Source organism: Athene cunicularia (genome assembly GCF_003259725.1).
Source record: "Athene cunicularia isolate RWA chromosome 3 unlocalized genomic scaffold, athCun1 chr3_part1, whole genome shotgun sequence".
NCBI classification, from domain to species: Eukaryota; Metazoa; Chordata; class Aves; order Strigiformes; family Strigidae; genus Athene; species Athene cunicularia.
Genome location: NW_020799097.1, coordinates 88,998,548 through 89,009,327, shown reverse-complemented (window position 1 = coordinate 89,009,327; position 10,780 = coordinate 88,998,548).

Genomic DNA, 10,780 nt, shown 5'->3' with positions numbered 1-10,780 from the left:
GTGTCACAATCATATATTGTAAGGTGAGCTCTGCATTTTGATCCCCAATTTAAGTAAATTACTTCTAATAAATTTCTTGTTCACAAGCACGGTTAAGCTGGTGATACCATTTGCATTCTTATAATTGACAACATTAAATTTCCATCAGAATTGTAGGAGGAAAGCCTTGACATTTTATCCTTGCTAACTCCTCAGAGTGTTTTATACTATGGAAAATACTGTAAATGCTTTCAAACTACTTTAATAATTGACATTTTCCACCCTAGGTTCTTGAAGCTTGTTTCAAAGAAGGGCAAACAATGAAAGAAAGTGAAAAATAATTCTGTGAGAGAAAAAAATTAAATTACATGCATGGTCTTATAAAGTATGAGAAGAAAAGAAAGGCAATCAGCTTTTGTAGAAAGGACAACTGAGAAGCACGGAGCTTACAGGACTGAGTTTGAAAAGGTGTTTGGGTTGCCGAAGATACCAAGAGGGACACATATCTGTAGAGAGACTAGGACCCTATCTCCCAGGGCTTGCTCCACAAAAGGCATCTAGAAGATGGTTCCCTGCCCTGCAGCTGCTTGTTGCCATCTCTGGCCGCCTGTTCCCATCCTGCAGCTGGCCTGGCCAGCCCTTGCTGTCCCAAACCTGAGCAAAGGTGGCTGCTGTAGGAGAGCCCTGCCCTCTAACCTGGCCTGCTTGCTTTGGATTGATGGTAGTAGGGGAGCTCTTCTGCAAATAGGTCAACACATAGCTTTGAAAACTGGTGGCTTCTGTCGGAAGACGTAGGGATGTATGAGGTAGTTGCCTTTTTTTAATCCAGCAACAAAAAACAGGGCTGTTTCAGACAGGTTCTGGCTTTCCGAGCCCTGTGAGGGATGCCTATGGTCCTCACAGCTCCCTGAGACATCCAGTGCTCTGCAGATACATGCTGTGAAGATGTGTGTGCTGGGGAAGGAGCTGCTCAGGACCAGGCAAGAGGGAAAAGTTTCCTGCTGCTGCACTCAGCCCCGCAACACTGTGCCATGTGCTGAGGTCAGTGCTTGGACTTCGGTTTGCAAAATCCTTATGGTTTCTGTTGCATCCCAGTAGGGGTTTGGGAGTCCCAGGGAGAAGACTTGTGAGTAACTAAGGTCAAAGGAAGACTGAGCGTGGCATGTGTTGTGTTAATTTTGATGAGTTACAGCTACAGCCATACCTTGGTGTGTCCAGATCCTGGTTCAGTTTCTGTGTCTCCACTGTCAGCTCACTGAGGCAGAGCAGCCTAAAGCTGCTATAAACTCTCCATGGTGAGTTTATCTTAGGCTGTTCAGTGCTGGTGGTGGTTTCTGTGGGTGCCTTACCATAAAGTGAAAGACATTTATGCTCAGACACAAGCATGTCATGCTTGTGCAATGTACTTGGATGGAGAACAGAGACAACAATCCCAATTCACACCAGTGTAAGAGAAGGAGGTGTCAGGCCTGTGGAGCAGCATAAAATGATGCATTCCCCTCCTGAGTGAGTAAATAAAGTACATACCCAAGCTGTGTCAACTGTGCTGCTAAATATTACATGCTACCCTGCATTACAGCTCACTAATTGCTTTGGCTCTGGTGTGGTTGAGTGGTGGAACTGCTGCTGACAGCCCAAACGAGTTGTAAATAGCGGCTGTTGAGGCCCCTGGTGCACTGGCAGTGGGTCTGCATTCAGCCCCCGTTGTGTTTGCTGAGCTCCCCTCTCACCATGTCCTCCTCACGGGCTTTCTGCCACTGAGCCGTCTTTGCTTCAGATTGGGATCGCTTGTATATGTACTCTGCATCAATACTTAAAGGAGCTCAGATGCCCGACAGGATGCCACCAGGAGCTCACTTTGTCTCCTTTCTGGCACTGCATGGAAAAGCCTGTAAAGAAACCTGCAAGTGCTAACTAGAATTGTTTCCATCCAACCTCTCTTGTCCAGCTAAGCAGACAGTGATTTTCAGGGAAATTACATTTTAAAGCTTCTGTTGCTCTGAAGTGAATTTCTTTGGTCTTCACAAAGGCTTTCTATTTTGGTCTTTTCTTTCAAAAAGTAAAAAGTCAATTTACAAAAATGAGTAAGAAAATTGAAACAACTACTGATTTGCATGTAATAAATTGTGTTAATTTGCAGTAAATAATTGTTTGCTTTTAGTCTGTTGCTCTGTTTGTTTCTTTTCACATGCAGGGCAGGGAAAGGAATTGATGTTACTGTGAGGGATGCAGTTTACCAAAAAATTCTGCCTAGGTATGGGAAGTTTTGAGTAAACTCCCTGTTTAGCTTGTTTCACATTTCCAAGGCTGGATTTTCTGAAGGTCACAGAGTCAGGGGCATAAAATCAGGCTCATGTCTGCTAAGAGATCCAAGAAATGAAAGACAACAGATAAAAGGACTTCAGAAAAAAACTGAATACATCCCTCTGCACACCAGCTTCTTCCATCATCATGTCTGCTCTTCTACAAGAACAGTGCACGCACATGATGACATGCAAACAAGCAGTGTTCAGAAACTGGGTGATCAAGAACTTAGCAGCACCTCTAACTGAGGAAACTGGTACAAATGCTAGATTTCATTCACCTCTCTTTATTTTTCTTTCTTTTGGAAGAGTTTTTGAAGACATTCTGTGAAGTCTTTGGTGTTTCATCCGTAGGAAACTGTGACAGTGCAAGTGAATCTCCATGGAGTCAGTTGCTATGAAAAAGATGGTTCCTAGGAACTAGACATTAGTGCTTGGGCTGGTATTTCAGCAGAGATTTGCAACATCATCACTTCTGCTATTAACTAGTGTATAGAATGGAAATCAACAGGCTGGACCAAGAGCAGGCCCAGAGACCCCCATCAGTGGGTGGCAGAGGTGGGGTGTGCATGTTTCATGAGTTTCTATGCCATAAACAGCTGTTGGAGAGTATGTAATTTACTGCTGTCAGTGTAGCTATTGTTTCTAATCTACAAAACTTCAAAAAGTCTGACAATGGTTTTGATAAGAGGGACTAACCTTCATGTCCTCCTGTCTCTAAACATTTCACTTGTTTTGTGACTTGGCCCCATCTTGAGGTGCAGTGGATGACATCTTGATGAGTTACAATTAATCAGTTTGCTGTTGCTTGCAAGTGATTAGAATTTCTGTCCCATATCTCTAAGATAAAAAGGGATGATCTTTTTTTTTGCCACTGCTTTAAGGGACAACCATAAACAAGCAAGGGCATGATGGAAGAGGGGATGTTTATGCTCCGATGTCTTCTGTTTCTTTTTCCCTCAGCTCTGTGGGGAGAAGCTGCAGGGAGGATTCAGGTGTGATCCTGGCTACTTGGGTCTGTCAGGAACAAATGTAGCTGTTGGAGAAGACCTTGGGTTTTCCTCAGTGCCTGAACAGTTGATCTTACAGACCTGGTCATGTCTTGAAACTGCCGTGGCCATAAACACCGAAGTTGAGCCATTTCTCAGGACTGGGGAGATTTCACCCTGGATTTGCAATGGATAATGTTTGTGATGACCCTTTCTGAAGGAGAGTATCGATGGTGGGTTTTGTTGCAGTCACGCAGCTTCTTAATCACAAGGTTTTACACAGTAAGGGTCAGGACTGGAGCGATGATACAAGGAATTTGAGACAAAGCCCTGAATTTTCATCACTCTAGGCGGGCAAAGGAGTTGTCTCTCTCTCTGAATGATATTTAGGGATTTCTGCAGCTGAATGCTATTATCAACGACAACATTTCGAATGAATAGCTCTACACATATATTCTGTGGTTGCAATCTGAATACTTGTGAACACTCCTCAATCTTCCTCTTCCCACTTCCCTCTCCCCCCCAGCCTAAGCACAAATGCTCATTTCAGGGCTAAAGATATACTCTTAAATCACTTCTGACATTTCTTTGTTGTTGCCTAGCGAAGGCTCGATTGATGGGATAGAGAGAAGTTTTATATAAGCCCTTGCTGAGATGTCGTCGTAGGATCAGAAGTGGGCAGCAGTTGCAAATGTTAGCATTTGTCTCTGGAGTTTATTTAACTGCAAGCCTGAATGTCTGCATGGCATATAGGGCTTTGTTCCCCCTGCCTTGGTTTTCTGAGTCCCACTGAAATGTCACGGTCCCGAGGACTGAGGGGTTCAGAGAGCAGCCATGCTGCTGTCCCTGCCAAGCTAACAAGGGGCCTCTGTGCACCCTTGTTTGGAGGGGGACGTCGCACCAGGGATGTGCCGGCTGCTCCTCCTGGCTTTCCCAACCATTTCCAAATAGTTTTACACTCTGCTTCTTCCATTAATTGGATTATTTGTTTTTTAAGCTTTTTTGCTGAGCAAGTCAAATCGACCCACGCCTGATTAACAAAGCCTGAAATAATTGTGACTAAGTCAAAGCAGTGCTGAAGAGGGAGACAAGCCACAAAGACCAGGCTAGTTTCCTGGTGCTGCTGAGCATACTTAATTGTTGCTAGGTTTATCCAGGTGTCAAGGGCGGGCTTGAATGGCAGCCAGAGGCTGGAAGTGTGCCCCCTTGCTGCCTGATGGTCTGGTCTTTTGTCCTCTGTAACCTAGGCTAATTCAGGGGTTTACAGACTGACAGGGGTGAGACCGTTTTCCTTTGGGGAGTCTGGAAAAGCTGGCTTTGCTGTGTTGTCCTGAATGTCAGTTCAGAATGGGGGCTTCCTATGGTGAGCTGTAGTCTAGGATGACAGGACACTTCTGCTCTTTGAAGATTAGGTAGGTCAGCGAAATGCTGTAAATCCACAAGACCAACAGATGAGACAAACCTGCTGTTGTGATTAAGTAGAGAAAACATTTTCAACACTGTTATGACTGTGACTTCCCAGGCCACTACTAGTTTTTACTTTGCTTATTATTATCCCATATTAAAAAAAAAAGAACCCCCTAAGTTTTTCATGGCAGAAGTGCTTCGGGTACATTCTGCTATTCAGAAAGCAATTGGATTCTTCAGGATTAGAAGCAGCTGAGGCATATCATCTTCAGTAAAAAACCTTTGAGATCTACAGCTGAGAGACCATATGTTGAGCATCCCTAGACCTGACTGTGCCCACTGAACTGCAACTGAACTTGCTGGGTGAAGTACAATTCCAGATTTTGCAGATGGAGGCATTAGGGAAAAATGTTTAGGTTATTAAGCAGATTCACTGAGTGCATCTTCTTTAGAGAGTTTAATTTTATGAAACCAGAAGTATCATCCCAGGTATAGACTGTGGCAATATAACTAACATTGTAATTTCATTTCTGTTGCATATGATTGTAAGGAGGGAATGGCCCCAAATCCATGATGTTTTTTGGGAGGATGTCAGGGAGATTACTCTCAGTAGTGGGTTTTTGATGCCTATGCTAGGCCTATTCTTTGCTGTTAGCATGGTATAAGTGCTTAATGGGTTCTTTACGGGCAGAACAGGTAAGACCTAACATTGTGGGAACTCACCATGTTTCATTATCCCGTGGTGATGCTCCATTTTCATAGTGGGTTGGATGAGGAAAAGCAGCTGGGAAAAATTGTGCCTGCTTCACAGTTAGAATTCTTAGAAAGTGTTTTGGTGTTGTATTCACCCATGATAACTTTCTGGTTGTTGGCTGCACTCTTTCTTATCTGCTGCCAAAGTGCATATCGGGTATCATAAGGGATGTGGCAATAAAACAAGCTGCAAACTTGAAGCTTGAAATATGGGATTTCTGTTAGACTGGAAGTGTGAAACTGGGATGCTGTTTTGCCTCAGGATGACAAAGAATCAACAGAGATGTACACGTGCACCAGCAACCATTGCACAGAGCCGGTGAGCGGGGCATAAGGAAAAAGAAAGTCTAAACTAACTTGAGGAAAACTCAAGTCTGCTAAATACTGCCGCAGCCCCGAAGCTGATAGAGTCTTGCTCTTCTCTGTTGTAAGTTGTGATGTCAAGGTTTTTGGCTCCTTTATCTGCAAACATACTTTACTTCTTATCCTAGTGATAGCCTGGTCTTTTATCACAGCCTAAGAGTCACCTTTTCCCACACTTTCTGAGACCTTGTGCTCCATCTCTTGAAAAAGCTCTGACTTCTTTCAGAAGTTGAAATGTTTAAGACTTTCTTGTGAATTTAGCCAAGGTCTAGTAGTGATATTTGTCTCCCAAAGTAAAGATAGCCAGTTCAAGCAGTACTGTAGCTCACCAAATAGGCAACAGCTCCCTAGACACAGGTCTAACCTACACTCCCAGTGTGCCAAACCATAAAAAAAATTTTCAGGGCGAATACACTGTGCTACAACCTCCAGCCCTCATAGGTGTTTGTATGCCTTCAGTTATATGATAATAATCCATTTGAATTTTATCTTTGGTGTGTGGAAAGGCTTTGCCAGGTCACATCATCAAGACACGCTTTCACTTTCATTTGTGCTGCCAAACATTATTCTTGACTTCATACTTCCTTTTGCAAATATAGTGGCAGATGTGACACACAGAGGCACCTTCTGCTCTGGCAGCTTGCAGGACCCAGCCAGACGTGCCTCCCACCACATGAGCACCCTGCAGGACCTTCCTAGCTTTGCTCTAGTGGTGGTTCTTCCAGAAGCCAGGCTGGCTGGTGTGGGGTGTCAAAGGCTACTGGAGGCTGTCAAATATCAGAGAGGGAGGGCATTTATTATAGTGATTTCTGTAAGTCCTTCCACTCCTGTTTTCCTAGGTTACATCCTATTACATAATTAAATGCTGTGTTTTCATTATCCCCAAAGGGCTTCTGTCTCATTCAGTGAGCATTAAAGATGATGGTTATTGGCACAGACAGCTTGTAGGTTGTTTTTTTTTTTTATTTTTACCATTCAGTGGTAAAATGATTTTTGTAATAGCAATCAGATTATTACTTTCCATTTAGTAATTTTCTTACTGTTCTGTGTTCTTACTGTAGTGCTATTTGGACAACGTTTGAATCTTAAATTTATTCTTGTGCTTCTCTTGTACATGAAGGAGGATGCAGTCTGGCTTCCCTTTTATGATGATCTACTGTTATATAGACAGATTACCCAAACAAATTTAAAAAAAAAAATCCAACTTAAAAAACAAGCTTTCAGAAGTATGTATTAAATACATGTTTGTGTACTCAAAGTTGTAGACAAAAAAATAGGCCCAGATGGTAGGGTCCTGTTCTCTCCTGCAGTCAATGCAATTCACTTAGCTACTTCTCTTAATCTGAATGTGGGTATATGAAGTTTTCTAAGGCACAACGCTTTTTGCAGGATCTGTGTATAAGTGTATCCAGTAGTACCTTTTTTCTTCTGAAGAAGATCCCATTTTCAGCATTTAGCCTGCTTCATCTGGAATCACCTAATTACATCTCCCAGAAAGGAGGAATATATGCTGATCATGAGGACCTTGGAGGTATTTTTTTTTTTTTTCAAATGCACAGTACTGTAGCTTTTCATATTCCTAGATCATCAATGCAGGAAGGGGACTGGGGGCCAGCTACTGTGGAATCTTTGCTGCAGATAGTAATTATCCACTTCAGACCTCATACTAGCCACAGACCCATTTGACCCTGCAGGTACCTTCACTTTGGTCTTCAGAGTTCCAAAAGTGCTTGCAAAAATCCTTTGCATTTGTTGATGTACTGAGAAGGTTCAGACTCCAAGCCTTTGGACATTTTAGAGGTAGGCAGAGGGACAGACACACCATTGCAGGAGAACCTGGTTTGCCAGGCTGGCTGATCTCCAGGATAGTTGAAAATACAGACGTGGTAGCATTACCTGTGTTTTTCATTATTGCCTGGGGTGAGAACATTCACCAGGGTAGAAGGAGAACAAGTCCTTGTTCAGCCCTTCCCTTCAGAAGGGATTTTGTCTCCATCTCTCTCTCCTGAGGAAAGTGCCAAACCATAGGCCATGCCTGGATGGGCACACCCTGTATCTCTCTTATTTTGTCAATCTGTGCAGCAAAGAATGAAGGATTTAGAGGGGTGGAGAGAGAGCCTGCAAAGGGGTGCAAGCCTGAGTAGTTCGCACTGTAATCAAGTCACTGTCTTAATGGACTGGAGGAGGATTTCCTGTTTTCTGGTCTTTGCTACAAGAAATACTCTTACATGAGTTATTAGATAAATACACATAACAGCACTGAGAACAGGGACTGGACTGCAGTGGGCTATCCCACTCCCTCCAACAACAAACTCACATTACTCATGTTTGAAATGTCAAAGCTATTAAGAAATGTTGCTATGTATTTCAACGTGCTGACACCCTAAAGGATTTTAAGCTTGGCAAAAATGTCAACAGGGGAAATGTGGGTCTAAAAGGTTTCCTTGGCATAAAGAAAAAATGATTACTATAGCTCCCCCCCACTCCCCACCCCCTAAAGTTATTTTTAAATGTGGAAATTGAACAGAAGCAATCCTGGGTTAACTTGATTGTTTGAACTGTGTAGCCTGAGTGAAAGGGTTGCGTCAGTGACAGGGATGTTGGTAATCCACCTGCAAGGCCAAGTTATATGTGTATTAATAACTGTGCTTCAGGACTGATAACTGCAGTGATTATGGTATAAAGCTTATGTGTCAATAATTATGAACAATACTTATTATAAGAAATAATCAAGAACGAGCTGATGAGATGTTAATACATGTGTAAATACATGAATTGTGTAGCCATTAAGAACTCACCTGCTGAGTGTACTAATCAACAGCTAATCAAAACAGTTGGGAAATGTTTGGAAATTAATATGTAGAGTAGTTAAAGTCATATTTTAAAGGGTGGCTTAAGGGCTTTGGGCTTTTTGCAGAGTGACTTTACTATGCTCTGGCACATCATTTTTACTGGAGTGCTTTGATGATGTCAACAGGGCTGTGAGTAAAGAAATAGGTAATGAACAGATAGCAATTTTTTTTTGGCTGGTTTTCTTGCATCTAGGGTAAAAGAGGGCTGGCCTCTGTCTCAAATCTTGCTGGAACAAGCCAGCAAATGCTGAGAGCATCCTTTGGAAATGGTAGAATTGCTTGGCCTACTGCCTTCTGCCAGATGCTGCTGCTTAGTTTTAGTGTGTCATACATGAAACCAACCCCAACAATTACAAAATGTCACACTAATATCCAGGGCTGAGCAGGAGAGACAGAAGGAGACTACATGCTAGAATTTCTGTGCCAAAGTAAGGAAGATCCGAATATTGTTCTCCTACTTTATGACAGATGAACATTTGGATACTAGCAATAGTCACAAGATCTCATTAGTGCAGGCTGGCACTAGTCCATACAATACAATACACATTGAAAAAGTCCCCTTGTAGAGGTAGTGAAAGAACAAGGTCCTATTTGCAAGCCCATGGTGCCTGCTTGTTGCGTGCCTTCACACAAGGTAAGGTGGCAGCACTAGGATGGGATGTTCTGTCTCCTGGAGATATGACATGTGGCCCTGCCTTTGGCACACGCATTGGCTTTTTGCATTAAAAATATGTAAAAATACAGTGTTTCTAAAGAGGAAGCTTGGGAGAGGTAGTCAGTCTCTTTGTCAAGGTTAGTGGAACCTCCCTTTTAAGACTGTCTTGGATGAAGTGTTCAAAACTCCAAGGAAGACATCCTTATCACCAGTATATCAGTCAGGACAACAGCCTTCTTGCATCTCTGCTGCTAAAACTCATCCACTGTAAAAGAAAATCCAAGGTTATGGGGAGCAGCAAGGTTATTTGAGTCCAGGACTCTCTATGCTGTTTGCACTGTACCTCATTCTTGCTAAGTAAAAAGCATAAAACCCCACTGTCCCCCTTTGGCATATCTAGACTGTGTCTGTCCTTGCTGACTGTCTCAAGCCCCCAAGCTCTTTGCTCCTCTCTAACCAGCAGCGTGTGCTTGGCAGGCAGAGAAGCCCAGCTGTGGAGGCAGTAGCAGGGGCCAGCCTCATGTGGGACCAGAGACAAGTGGGGGAAATTCAGGACACAGGCAAAGTGTTTTACAAATTGATTTGTGTTGATTCACACACTTAAAATGATCAAGATCATTTCCTTACCTGCACTCAAGGTAAGGAGGTAATGGATTCTAGAGCTATTTTCTGCCTTCTGCCTTCAGCTGGTGTTGTAGGTGCAGCTACAGGGCACTAGTGCTTTAGGGCTGGATGCTTTTTAACCTGAGTGTCTTCAGTGATAAATGTGCTCCTGCTGTTACTGAACCTGGAGCGCAGGTTGGTGCCTGCAAAGGCATCCATCCTCTTTTTCCCTATGTAACCTGCAAAACCAGATATTCTGCTCTACAGTTATGCAGTCCCATGGTGTTACTGTATATCCACAAAGGGCTGAGCCGTAGGCCTTGCGGGAGGGAGATCTGCCACGATCCAGTCGAGGCTTTTTCTGTGCTGACTGTTTCTAGTTGTCTTTCAGCAGGTATGCATCCTTTGGCTCCTGGCCCCTTGCTTCCCTGCTTATCTGGTTCTCCCCCTCTTATGTTTTTCCTCTGCTCTACTACTATTCTGGCTCATTTTTACAGCTCTCTCCTCTCCCCCCCAGTCTGCCCTCCCTGTACATACTCAACAGTGTATGAACCAGTAGATTCAGCAGGAGTTTGGGGGCACTCTTGGAAATGGCCTTGTTGCTCCACCTTCTTCCTTGCCCTTTTCACATCTCTATGTCAAAGTCTGAATCCTGCAGATCAATAGCATTGCTACAGTGCAGCAGGAGAAGAATTTTCTCTAGTTATCTGTAAATTAGCAAAACCACAGCTTAAAAGCTAGCCTGGCATCTATGGCCATGGAGGCTCTACGGGTGGGTGTTCAGCACGCTCGCAGCTGCAGGTACCTCCAAGAACCACATCTGATGGGGATGCGTGGCACTCCTCTTTGGAGACAAACCCAAGCATTTCAGAAGTG